Genomic DNA, 14,031 nt, shown 5'->3' with positions numbered 1-14,031 from the left:
ATCGGTCTGTTTTTAAAATATATCGTTTTTGAATCGTATCGTGTATCGAATCGTCTATCACAAAGAGATTTACATCCTTAGTCGTAATACTTACTTACTTACAAACCAATAAACTGCAATAATGTGTCAGATATTCAACACCAATAGCGTATAACCTTCCTGTGCTTGGCTGTAATTAAACACACACCTCCATGACTACGGGCTATTACTTGTGCGTCCATCCATCACGGGAGGCTTTTAACACACCTTTTGGCGTACACATGCAATAGCGTAGAATGAATAGTGCAATTAACAAGTCTGTTCCTTGCTGGTTGGACGATCCTGGCCTGTGTGATTAATGAGTGGCCTAAACCTGCAGTGGTAACACCTACATATACTGTATGCGCATATACACGAAAGAAGAGCAGATCTTTGCATACATTTACATGTATGTGGCATATATCCTGGCCTTTTCCTTCTTTATAGTGACAGTATGATAACACCGTAACTGGGTAAATGAAAACCTGTCAAAGCCTGTTTGTACTTCCAAACGTGTAGTGTATTTACAACAATGGACGCTTCAATCAAGACACCTCTAAGGAGACCACTACAAACTACAACCACAAGAATAAGCATATTGTGAAAAACGTTTTTGTATTTGTCATGTCAAGTTGAAATAATGTTAATAACCACAATAACATATTTAGCTTCAGGTAGCTCAACCCTGGATGGTGGTGCAGGTGGTGTTCAGGTGTGGTTTGTGTTTCTAAAATGATGGAAACGTGTGTGCTCATGCATGTGTGTTTATTCCCAGGCCTATTTCTTCTCTCTCTTCCCATTCAGCCTGGATCTCGGTGCCCCGTTCTCTCGTGGGGGAACTGAGAGCAAACAGCACTTTGACAACAACAACATGCTGCTGCAACACCCCCCCCCCCCCCCCCCCCCCAACACACACACACACACACACACACACCTGCATCTTCCATCATGACACAGATGAGTTGTCATGGAGATGGTGCAAGACGCTTTCAAAGAAAAGTGCCTTTTCGGCTGCCTCACGAGTCCAGTATGATGAAGAGCTGCTGTACAGTACTTTCATTAACTAAATAGTTTGTGCAGCAAGCGGACCAGCGGTCGCTGCCAAATGTTTATTATTGTCTAATCAATATACAGACCACTTAAATGACTTCCCGGCACATGTTTAATTTAGAACACTGCACTTTGAGGTATTGAATATTTTTAGGCATTCCTGGGATCAGCGCCGGCTGCTGAGGATGTGCTCGTTGCTTCCCCAGAATAGCACATTTGCACGCTAATAGAGCGAGTGCTGGGGTGGCTAGCACATCACCTCTAGGTTGCTATCAGTAAATGTCAAATTCTTGCAATGGGAGCAGAGTAATTTTTGGTTGAAGTTCTTATAGGATACGATACTTGGAAATGCAACCTTTATTTTTATTTAAGCAGATACAGATTCCTAGAGATTCCTAGCTGCATGTAATATGTATTTTATATACTGTATAATAGAGCTCAGTTTTTGAATTGAATGATAAATAATCATGTTTGCTCATTTTTATATTACTGTTTTGGGAGTTAGTGTGTCCCCCCTTGGTTACACCAAAGCCGGCTGGCCCATTAGGTAATCTAGGTAAATGATTAAGGCGCTGCAGCCGCAAGGGGCAAATAAATTCACCTTCAATAACATAAAACTAGTTATTATTATTATTAACTCTTGATATGGAAAAGCTCCAATTGATTCCAACATAAAGCAATGCCGAGTAAATACTACAACAAATTATAATACCAAATAAGTCTTTTTTGTAAATACTGTACTTTTAGTTGTTCTTTGCCACATTGCGGTTTGAATTTCACAGCTTCACTCTATCACGTTTCATTTAAACATATAATAATAAATCGTGGTGTTTTGTGGTTGAATGTAGCCAATTCCATCCATCCATTCATTTTCTATGCCGCTTATCCTCACTAGGGTGACGGCTATGCTGGAGCCTATCTCAGCTGACTTCGGGCGAGAGGCGGGGTACACCCTGGACTGGTCGCCAGCCAATCGCAGGGCACATATAGACCAACATTCACACTCACATTCATACCTATGGACAATTTAAAGTCACCAATTAACCTAACATGCATGCTTTTGGAATGTGGGAGGAAACCGGAGTACCCGGAGAAAACACACGCACATACGGGGAGAACATGCAAACTCCACACAGTGATAATGTGGCCAATTATTACTTAAAAAAATATGCATATTTAAGTAAATTGAACATATTTGCTGCCTAAATTTAGCATTTTCAAGCATAAAAAAGGCTAAATGAACTCAAATACAAATATAGGCCATTAAGAAGATGATTAAAATTGTGAATGTAGTATTCTACATTGGTCACGGTCAGTTATTGCAGGTTAAAATGATCTCACAACAGGCACAATAATAATAACATAATAATAATAACAACATGGGCTACAAGTTGCGGCCATAACCCAGCTCCCATACTAGCACCGGAACACATTTACTGTGATACGTATGAGCATGATGTCTTAAATGGCTTATTTTCTCTGATTATATACAGTGTTCCCTTGTTTATCGCAGGGGAGACGTTCCCAAAATAGCCCGCAATAAATGAAACCGCAAAATAGCTAACTCTATTTTTTTTTTTACAATGATATACTGTATTTTAAGGCTGTAAAACCCCTCACTATACACTTTATACACTTTTCTCAGACAGGCATTAACATTTTCTCACATTTCTCTCTTGTTCACAGTTCAAATTTCGTTTGAATTTTAATGATCAACCTACCAGGTTGGAAATTATTAAGTGGCTCACCCTTATTTCACTCCTCTGGCCATACCTCGTCCTGTGACTGTTCGGCCGTAGCGTTTTTGTATCCTTGTTAAAATATATTGCTCCTGTCCCCGTATTTTCCTCACACGGTTAGCTTCTTCTGTTTCTTCTATTGTTTACAGTATTGGCGGTTAGCAAGCAGCTCACACGGTTAGCTAGTTTGGTAGCCATGATCACAACAGGAGACGGCACAAAGGAGATTGGTTTACAATGGTTTACAGCCAATCAGGATGCAGCAGACCATGGGCAGTGCAGACAGAAAAGAGAGACTAAAGACCCCACCTCAGCACAGAACTACAACACTCAACTTCCCACAATGCAATTCTTCTTAAAGGGACAGGCTTGGCCTGTAACAGCATTCATACACACTAAAATCGCACTGAAGAAATCCGCAAAACAGTGAGTCCACGAAAGGTGAACCGCGATGGGAACTCTACTGTATACTGAACCCTACCACAGGGCTAGGTGTCCAGAAGCCAAAAAGTGGTATGGAACTGAACAAGGCAGTACTGAGTACTGAGTATATACTATACTACTGAGTAATACAAATGTAAAGGTGACCATACGGTACAGGCCAAAAGTCTGGACACACACAACACAGCTGATGGTCCCAACCCCATTAATGAGGCAAGAAATTCCACTAAGTAACCCTGACAAGGCACACGGGTGAAGTGAAAACCCTTTCAGGAGACTACCTCATGAAGCTCACTGAGAGAACACCAAGGGTTTACAGAGCTATCAAAAAAGCAAAGGGTGGCTAGTTTGAGGGATCTAAAATATAAAACATATTTAGAGTTATTTCTGTTACTACTTTTTTGTTAAGTACATAATTCCACGTGTTTTATTCACAGTTTTGAGAATCTACAATGTAAATAGTCATGAAAATAAAGAAAACGCATTGAATAAGAAGGTGTACTGTACTGTATGTGTGTTATTTCCTGTCTAAAGGGCTCTGATAATGTTAAAAACCGTATTTACAACCGTATTTTTGATGTTGGTTCCTGTGTATTTATAATTTGTCATTATTATTTATTGAGTTATTTACAGGATTCTTATTTTCAGGTATTTGTATTGTATTTCAGATATTTTTGTATTTGCAATATGCCAGGCATGTAAATTGGGGTACATGTAATTTTATTAATTAAAGTGGGATTAGATTTCTTTTGAAGAGTATGTCAATCTCTGGAGTGGGGCGACGTATAAAATCTTGCCTGGGGCGCAACAATGGGTAGGGGGAGCTCTGGGTTATATCCTAGTTTGTCATTCAAGCAGCCTAGTGGGCGTCTTTAATTGGTCTATGAGACAGTTAGTATGGCGCTATATGAATTCTGCCTAGCAACAAGGGAAATAAAAGAATCTGAACTATTCTGTTCATGTTTGCTGCTGCGTCCAGATAGTAGTAAGTTTTATTTAGAATGAATCAAATGATTTTTTTATAGTATGTGTGAGGGAATAAAATGTGTACAATCAGACTAAGACATAGTACTGTCGTTTACATAAGTGACTGGAGCCCCACCCATTTTTTAAATACATGAAAAATTTGCACACACACAAACCACTAATCCTAGCTCACTTATGGCCCCCTACAATGGTCATTCATCACAGCTTGGCTGGGCGGCTGTGGGACATAATGAGCCATTATTGTTACTTTTCCCCACAATGCATTGCTCTGGCCCTCCAAGCCACCAAACTCCTGCTCACTGTGTGTTTGAACACATCAGCTCTTCCCCACCATGTGCATTATTCTGCCAATCACGCGCACGTCCCTGCAGGATGGCTCGGCTGTGTGTGACGGATCGTCATGCGCGGCCCGTCATTGTGTATCTCACACGGGTCTGAATGCTCTATTTGTTTGACAATGGAGTGACAATCAGAAAAGTAGGTCAGGCAGTGGCGGTTCTAAGTATGGGCCACATGGGCAATTGCCCAAGGCGGCATTCTCTAGGGCAGGGGTCACCAATGTGGTGCCCACGGGCACCAGGTAGACCCCCACGACCACATGAGGTGCCCGCGAGCCTGCTTCTCATTCAGGTTTTCAGTTAATAATGAGAGAACAGTAGAAAGAAATGCATTGTGAAATACAAAATGTGAGTTGTGGATACCAGCATTTTGTTCATGTTCTGAGTTGCAAGGTCGCACAGAATTTGTGGGGATTGGTTGAATATGCCAGAATTAGCGTAATCACAACATTGCAAAAATACTGTTGGTAGTAGCAGTTTCTGGAGAACGGGGGTCTTGCACAGGGTGCCACTGAAGCTTGAACCGCCACTGAGGTCAGGTGACACAGTATGTGCACCTCCACGCCTGCCTTACTCAGTTCCATACCACTCTTTGGCTTCTGTTGAGGCACTTAGCACTGTGGTAGTGTTCAGAAGCGTCACTTCCGCAATGGGAAGAAGACAAAAAAAAAAAAAAAAACGCCTCACACTTTATCTGACCTGTGCGACTGCTACAATTCCTAAAAAAAAATAAAAAATAAAAAAATGCAGTCCAAACTCACCAGTAGTCTCTGCTGCTCCCTCCTCAGCTCTGGGTCCACATAGACGTTCTATTCAGCAGCCAGCTGCAGAAAGCAAAAGAATGAACACCTTTTAGGTTGCACTCATTTTAACTGCATTCCACCGCCAAGAATATCCTAAATGTGCACCTTTCTATTGGTCGAATGCCACTGAACTGCTACAATCTTGAATTACACCATCAAGGGTATAACGGAGTGTGTGTTGCTTTTTCATGCTCCATCTTCCAAAATAAAAGAAACAGCCTCCACAACAGGTGTTGAGTAGAAGTGGGCAGGTCGATCTACATATGCATCATAACCTATTGATATCAAGGGTATCCATATGGAATTGATGCCATTTTGTTACTTACGTGATACTTATGTTTTTTAGTTATTTTGTACTATTGACTTAATTTGGCTCAAACAATTGTGTGTAATAAAAAGGTAATTGCATTATTTTGTAGTTATCGTTACATTGTCTCCAGTTAGAACTCGTTTCTGTTTGAATTGGTTTCTGTCAGGAATGTTTACCAAACTTTTGCTTCAGTTTTCCTACACTGTCTCACTACACTGTCACTGTTTTACAGAAATGAATGAATTAATAAATGATCGCTGTTTCGTGGTTGACTATGGCCTATTATTCGTCAAAACATATTGAAAGACAAGTTAAATGTCGTGTTCTGACCACTAGGCGTCAGTAATGTTACACTGATGACAGTACCTTAGATTACGTTACCCTAGCTGCATGGAGTCAGCCATGGAATGTCCAACATGATGGAGTGAAAAAAAATGTTCTCCTCCCGTTCCGTGTGAAAGTGGTAAGTTTTTGGCTCCTTATTTTGTCCTTCTTCCCCACTCCGTTTTAAACACTTAAGCACTCTTTTTGGAATTTTTCCCATCATCCACGATCCTTATGTTAGACATGAACACACGTCTCTTTTCTGTGTGCTCTAAAGATATAAAAAGAGACAGCTAAAAATGCATGTAATGGGACGCACCTATTCCGCCTATAAAGCTTTCTGAAAAACCTCCAAAAAGTGCCAACAACGCTACAGTTACACAATGTGACCTGCATATTAACCAAGCTACCATGACATTGTTACACCCTGTTACACCCAAGAACTATGTTACTGCGTAGTGACACCTACCACACCACACCGGCTAGCGACTAGCCGATTAGAGACTAGCTTCACCACACATTTGCTAACAATGCATCAGGCCACTAGCGAAAGGTAACGCTGCATATTGGAGCTGCCGCTACTGCTGCTGTGTTTTTGAGTTTGGAAAAGTTAATGCTAGGTGTAGCGTTCCTTTCTATGTTGCTATGTGAAATCAATGGAGGAGGAAGGATGTTCCGCTAATGCTTAAAATGACCAAAATACGGCAAAATACTGTGACATGACATCATCTGCTTCATTAGTGTTGCACAATGTGGTGTAAACAAAGAATAATAAAGGTGATTATAAGGCTGCTATTTCAGGTCTAGAGGACTCTAATAATGTTAAAAACATTCTTAATAATGTTAAGTTACATCCATTCATCATTTCTAATGATGTTGCATTGTTTTCGTAACATAAAACTATAATAATTCTCTATAAAATGCATTTTTGTTAATATTTTTGGGTGTCTGGAACAGTTTAAGTGTATTGATTTCCCATGGGAAAAATTGCCCCGGTTTTTGTACATTCCGGTTGTTGTCGTACCTTTTGGAGCGAATTAATACCAAAAACCTGTCACGCTACGCAGGACAGGAGCGTGTACTTCCTGTCCTGCGCCATTATTCTAGCAAGCGGTGCTGACGGGGTGGTGGAAGGGACTGCCGCACAGCTGCGGTAAATATTCATCAGTGACAGTTAAAAGACCAGCGCCGTCGAATGCGTTGCGCTGGTTCATTGTTGTTGTCATTTTCATTGTTGATGAAACTTGTTGCCTTACCGGTGTTGTCACCTAGACTTATCTGTTTGTATTACTTTTGTATCATTTTTCCCACAGAGCTTTTCCTCTGTCACTTTTGGTTTTGTCTTGTGGTCTTGTGCAATAAAATTACTTTTATTTTTGCACTTCGCCGCCTCCTCTCTGCATACCGGGGGTCGAGTCTTGGACAGCAGCAACCCCCTCGTGACAAAACCAAGTTTCCACTGTATTGTTGTATTTATATATTGTTAAATTGTTCACATTCAAGGAGTTCCACAAATTTCAAAGTCAGAAGTATCGATATCAGTGTTGCTAATGTGCAGTATTGCCCCCTAGAAAAAGAAGGTGACAGGAGAAGAGGAATACAGACAGGAAGTAAAGTAAGCGGTCTCACATTAGCCTCTGTTATACAGGGTCAGGCAAAATGATCTGACACATTTGTAGGTTAAATAAAAGGCAAATTAAGTAAAGAAACAAAAAAGTGTTTTTATTTTCGAAAAGTACATATAATGCCATTTTTTTCATATAATGCCATTTTGCTTTGTGTCTTTATAATGCCATTGTTTTTCGTTTCTTTTTCAGTTGCTGCCATGAATTGGACCGGTGAGCATCGCGCTTTCATTGCGGACACGTTTATCAAAACAAACAAATCTGTAACTGCAACACAACGAGCGTTCCGTTTGCACTTCAATCTTGGTGGACATGATCCCGTACCAGCCCGAAACACCATCTTGTTATGGGTTACCAACTTCAGAGCTATTGGATCTGCATGGAGTGTGTGGACAATAATAATCCCATTTGACTGATTTAATTTTTAAAACATAATGAAACAGAATGGCATTATATGTACTTTACGAAAATAAAAACACTTTCTTGTTTCTTTACTTTATTTGCCTTTTATTTAACCTACAAATGTGTCAGATCATTCTGCCTGACCCTGTACTATGAACACTGCTTTGCTTCTTTTTTCACCTGCGTGACACATAAGAATGCTAAAATGCGTTCATGGTGGCCACTGTTTGACCCTGGGACAGATTATTTCTATGAATGGGAGCGACTGCGTGAAAAGGCAGCAATGTAACGCACTACACTGCTCATGTCCCATAAGAAGACTGCGTGGGTGAGGCGGGGCTTGGGATGAGTACACGGGTCGTTGCAAAGATGTCCATTAACTAGTTGAGCAATCATCCAGAAAGAAACCACAACAACACTTGCACACGTATGTGTGTGTGTGTGTGTGTGTGGGTGTGTGTGTGTGTGTGTGTGTGTGTGTGTAGTTATAATCTCCCCCTGAGAACAAGCAGAAGAAGAGTGATGGCACTCTTTTGGTAAAAGTGCAGGCACTTGTGAAGCATGTTTGTCAACCCTTCCAAGCCTTCATGTGGAACTCTCTGAGGACACGGACGGTGAAATTGCTCTGTCAAGGGCGTGACCTCTATTAAGAGGTCAATAGAGCCTCTCGATGCTTGTGTCAATATCTATGTGGGCTCCCTCCTCACACCAAAAAGGTGAGGAACACCTGACGCCACTCAGTGGACTGTGGTGTCCGTGGCTTGCTCGTTTAGACCACCGTAAATGTGCCGTTGATGAGCTGTGACCTCGTCTGCGGCCGATAAACATTCACTCTTCCGATCATCTTCTCTTTCTCCATCCCGGTGTCACAGGCTGACGTAAAGGTCACGGGTAAATGTCGATGCCGCGCTGCCATTATCGCAGAGGCGGGAGATGTCAAAGTTCACTTTCTATTATTTCCTCCTGCTCTGCTCTGACCTGACACTGATTGATGTTTTGTTTTTTTTTAAAATCAGCAATGCTAAATCACTCCTCCTTTCTTTAAGGCAGTTCATGAAAGCATCAAATCATGAATAGTCACGCCTCCATTTTCTACGCCCCAGTTTTTATATGATTTGTTTTTCGTCAAGCATTTTTGCCAAAATTTTGCCCAGGGTTTTTGTACGTAACATGCTTGTCCATCTACCCCGTACTATATGCTTGCACCAAATCGAGTGCCCAAAAACAAGCAGACTAGCGCAGCTTGATTTGAAGCGCGGTGTTGATGACGTCGTTTATTTGAGAGCATTGTTCCAGCTCGTCCACTCTCTGCTCCAGGGCCCGTATTCACAAAGGCTAAAAATAGCCGTTAGTGGCGTCACAATTGAATTACAGTATGTTACTGGCCCATTGACACTTAGCCGTACCACAACGAGTAGCTACTAGCTGGCTAGCGACACCAGATTCGCCCGCAGCGCCAGCCGCCTCGCTTACAACGCCTGAGACCACAACCAAAAGGTAAGGCTACATATTCGAGATGCCGCCACTGCTGTTGTGTTTTTATTTTTGGCTATGTTAAGTTGCCGTTAGGTGTAGGTGTTCTATGCTGCTATGTGAAAGCAATGCGCCGAGAAAGGAACTTCCGGTAATGACCAAAATACGCAAAATACTTTAAGTAGTACACGTCATCATGAATGTAGCTGTTACTACGTGGTCACAGCATGGATATAAAACCATAAAACCTTGTTGGAGGTTTCTGGAGGTGTTTTAACAGCGGCCTATGTAGGCGGCATTACGTGCAGTAAAAGAGACACCTCGAGCTGTCTCTTTTTATGTGTTTTTATATCTTTAGAACACACAGAAAGACAAAGACATGCGTTCATGTCTCACATAAGGATTGTGGATGGTGGGCAAAATAAAAAAAAAAAGTGCACTTTTCCGTTAAGAGAGCTCCTAGGAGTTAGCAATCACAGGAATGGCACATGACGGCTGAGTCTGCGTCCACCATTAATATCAAATATTAAGTAGTAAAATGACCAGCATGGACGGTAAACAAAACAAAATAATGGGCATGTGAATGAGGTAAACATTTTCAAACATTACAAAGCTGAGTCGTCATTAATTTAATTTTGCTGAGCTTCATCGTCATGACATCAAATGAATGTCACGATTATACATTTCTTAATACAGTGATTGGTTGATTTTACGGTCCATTCATTACGAGGAGCGCGGAGCCCATTTTTCCTTTCTCTTGTAACAACCAATCACATCTCTGAGAAGGTTGCGTCATACCTAGCAACGGGATCAACCACACCTCCTCACTGAGATAATACTTTCTGTCCTATCCTTGCTCAGAGTTGCTCTCAGGAACTTCCCTAATCACTCTTGAGATAAGATTCCTTGCTAGGACTTTTAAGGCTAAGTTAGGAGCTTTCTAAGTGGAGTCTGAGAAGCTTTGTGAATACAGGCCCTGATCTGCAATGTGCCAGTCTTTTTCGGCTCTCTGGAGGCGCGGAAGGTTTGGGTTCTGACAACAGTTACCTCCTCTGACAAGAAATCGAGCGACTTTTTTATGTCCTTTTGGCGCCATGCCGGTAATGCCACCGAGTCGACACCAGTTTGACAGTTGACGGGTGACAGCTCGGTCGGCCAGCTGTTAGCGCTGCTACGCTAGCAGGTTGACACATGCAGCGCCGAAACGAAAAGCAAACTTTGAGTCCAATCCTCCATCCAAGAAGCACCAATAAAACAAGCAAGGATCATGACAAGAAGAGCTTTTTAAATGACAAATACCAATTTTTTCTGACTTATTTATCGATGAACTTGTTTAACTTTTTTCAACAACTAGCAGAACGTGAAGCGAGAACATTGCAAAACTGCAAAGCTGCTGAGAGCACTGAAAACGTTTAGATGGCACTTTATTTAGAAAGCACATCTCCACTCAGTGTGCTCATTTGTCATTAAATACAGGCGTTTGAATAGAAGACTTCTAAAAATACTAAGAGGTGAAGCTAATATTCTTTGGTGAACTACTCAACATCAGCCGGTGAGCTATGGAGACCCCTGTGATAGCACCACTGTCTAAAGCTGTACACACTACGTGTTTCTGTTGTACAACTTATTGTGTTTTGAAGAAGAGCCGTAAGTATTATAATGACAACAAGAGAGTAAACTTGGTAAGTGACACTTGTTGTGATGATGATCGATGATTGATGCCGCCGGCCAGACATCTCAACAAAAGTGCCAGAAAGTGGAATGACATTGAAACACGCTGGCATAGATAGGCTTAGCATGCGACAAGCTGTTGTCAACTGACTCCACATTTTACGGGCTATTGTTCACTCTCCCAATAATAGAAATCAAAGTGAAAGTCAACACAAGATGTTTTCCGTATTTGGTCACATGCGCAAGTGCCAGCAGGGCCGACAGGCAATTCCGGTGCATGCTTATCAAAATAAAGCGCAGTGAAACATTTTTACGGTATTTTAAATCATTTTCAAACAAATTGTGGCCAATATGTGCGTAAATAATAATCTATATGTGTGTCTATATCGCATATATAGCCATTCATACATTACATAAAATTGTTTTTAAGTTTAAAAAAAATTTTTAAATGTGGCGGATTTTATGTTGTAGTGGCGCACCGCCACGATCGATTACATGTAACGGAAACCCTGCCCCTGCGATCCTAGCGAGGACAAGCGGCATGGAAAAGGAATGAATGAATGAATTGACATTATTAAAGTTTATCTCAGTTTTCATACGTTTCCATTTTCGCCTGACCTTTTAGAACAATTTCATCACAAAAACGATGGAAGGCCTTGAAAGCCACTCACCCGTCTTGCTTCTTCGCTCAAATTCTTACTGCCAAAGGAGCTTGAGGCAGGGCATTAAATTAAGAAATCAATTTGATCAAACTCAGGGCGAAATAAAGCGATGCTTTAAAATGACTAATCTGACGGTCATTACCTATCATGTCGTATCATTTCGCACTGATGTTGAGTAGCAGCCGTTAAGAAGCTTTTTATTTAACAGCACTTTGCAGCGGGGAGATTTTTCATGAGGCAAGCAAGTAACAATCTGAGAACCTTAAAACAGCTCTCGTGTTCATTTACACTCATCGACTACACGTGCACAAAATACGAGGAATGTATCAAAAGTGGTGCTTTTACCAAGATTGCACTCCATCATACTGACAACTGGCAGCTCAATAAGGTAAGCAAAAACTGTTACGACATCAAAACAGGCAATAGACTTCTTGTACTGGTGTACCTTCACCGTCAGACGAAGCAAGCAAACGATTCCTTCTATAAATATTCTGAAAAGACTTGAATGTTACTGACGGCGTGACGGAGGTGCTCCTCTCCAGCACCCATTTACTATCATCGGCGTGACAGCAATCAATGCGTCCACTGGGAGCGTTATTGAACGCGACCCGGCCACAATCAACACTAAATCACGTCAAGCCAACTGTGTTGAAAAGTGCAATGTGTAAAAAGTGTCAATGGAGGACAGTATACCGTGTATAAACCACCCACCAATCAGTTTTTCCCTATGCAGCCCTTGTTGGAGAAAGTTTGGACACCCTTGATCTAAGACTACAAACAACATTTATGTGTTCCAGAAATAAACAAGCTTGTTATCAATATTCTAATCTGTTCCTGCACAAAACCTACTTAAGTGGCGCAACAGTAGCAACTGGGCTGCTTAGGTTGTGTGTTAATCCCGACACGTGACGTGGTGTTGAAAATGTGCGTGCACTTTAACGGGATCAGGGCTCACGTGCGTGATCTGCTGTTATGTGAAGATGAAACTGATTACTCATGGTGGGGGTGGGGGCGGGGGCGCTGGAGACATCGCGCTTGCTACGCCCCGCGGCTGGGTTCCCATTTAAATGCAAATATTTGCGATGCGGCCGCAGACCGCACGTGTGATTGCATCGTGTTAACTGGATGAGGGGAAAATGGCTGCTGCCTAACGGCACTCAGGCTTAGACAAGACAAGATGCTAGATGGCTTGCATATGGACCTCAGCGGCAAGGAGCTGGCACCCTGGAGAGCTCCTGGATCCATTTATTTGAACAACCTCAGGCTGCAGGCGAGAAGGAGGAAGGGAGGTGGGGCAAAGCTCCTGCTATTACAGACAAGCCTATCAAACACACTTGAAGAGCGAAAACTGAAACTGTGATCTGTCTTTTTTTTTTCTGACCTGACAGCAACATGACTTACTCTTAAGGGGTGTGGTCACAGCTCTCTGCACACTAAGACGACTTTATGTTTACTTATAGTTTACAGGATGACTAATTTTATGCAAAAAGAAACGGAGCACCGCAGCAAAGTGGAGACCGTAGAGTATGATAGCTCATATTAGCATGTGTAATTACTAATTCTGACAAATTTTATCCAAGAAGAGACTGTGGGCAGCCAGAAAACTGAGCCCTGCAGCAAAGTGGAGACTGTTGTGTATAATGGCAACAGGCTAAGCTAACGTTAGCATGTCTAATTACTCATTTCAATCAATTTTATCTAAGAGCAGACTGAGGGCTGCAAGAAAATTAAGCCCTGCCGTTAAGTGGAGACGGGAGTATAATAGCAACAAGCTAAGATAATGTTAGTGTGTGTAATTACTAATTTTGACTCATTTTGTCAAAGAGGAGAGTGGGGGCTGCAAGAAAAAGGGAGCACTGCAGCAAAGTGAAGACTGTGGAGTGTAATAGAAACAGGCTAAGCTCACGTTAGCTTATGTAATTACTAATACTGACAACGTTTAGAAGAGGAGACTGAGGGCTGCAATAAAAAGGGAGCACTGCATTATAGTGAAGACCGTGGAGTGTTATAGCAAAATAGCAACAGGCTAAGCTGACTTCAGCATGTAATTACTAATTCTGACTAATTTTATCCAAGAAGAGACTGAGGGCTGCAAGAAAAAGGAGTGTCGCAGCCAGGTGGATAAAGCGGAGTGGAATAACAACAGGCTAAGCTAACGTTAGTGTGTATAATTACTAATTCTGACTGA

At 41.7% G+C, this 14,031-nt stretch overlaps 1 protein-coding gene across 1 annotated transcript in view; it reads right to left on the bottom strand.

Moving 5' to 3' along the window:
• Positions 1 to 14,031, bottom strand: part of slc8a2b (solute carrier family 8 member 2b) — a 92,469-nt gene that overhangs the window by 37,283 nt on the left and 41,155 nt on the right. The window contains exon 3 of the mRNA XM_054795348.1: positions 5,335 to 5,397. The gene's annotated coding sequence lies outside the window, so the exon portion shown is untranslated. The remainder of the gene's footprint in view (positions 1 to 5,334; positions 5,398 to 14,031) is intronic.

The sequence above is a fragment of the Dunckerocampus dactyliophorus genome, chromosome 12, assembly GCF_027744805.1.
Source record: "Dunckerocampus dactyliophorus isolate RoL2022-P2 chromosome 12, RoL_Ddac_1.1, whole genome shotgun sequence".
Classification (NCBI taxonomy): Eukaryota; Metazoa; Chordata; class Actinopteri; order Syngnathiformes; family Syngnathidae; genus Dunckerocampus; species Dunckerocampus dactyliophorus.
This window is presented reverse-complemented; position numbering and strand designations above follow the sequence as displayed.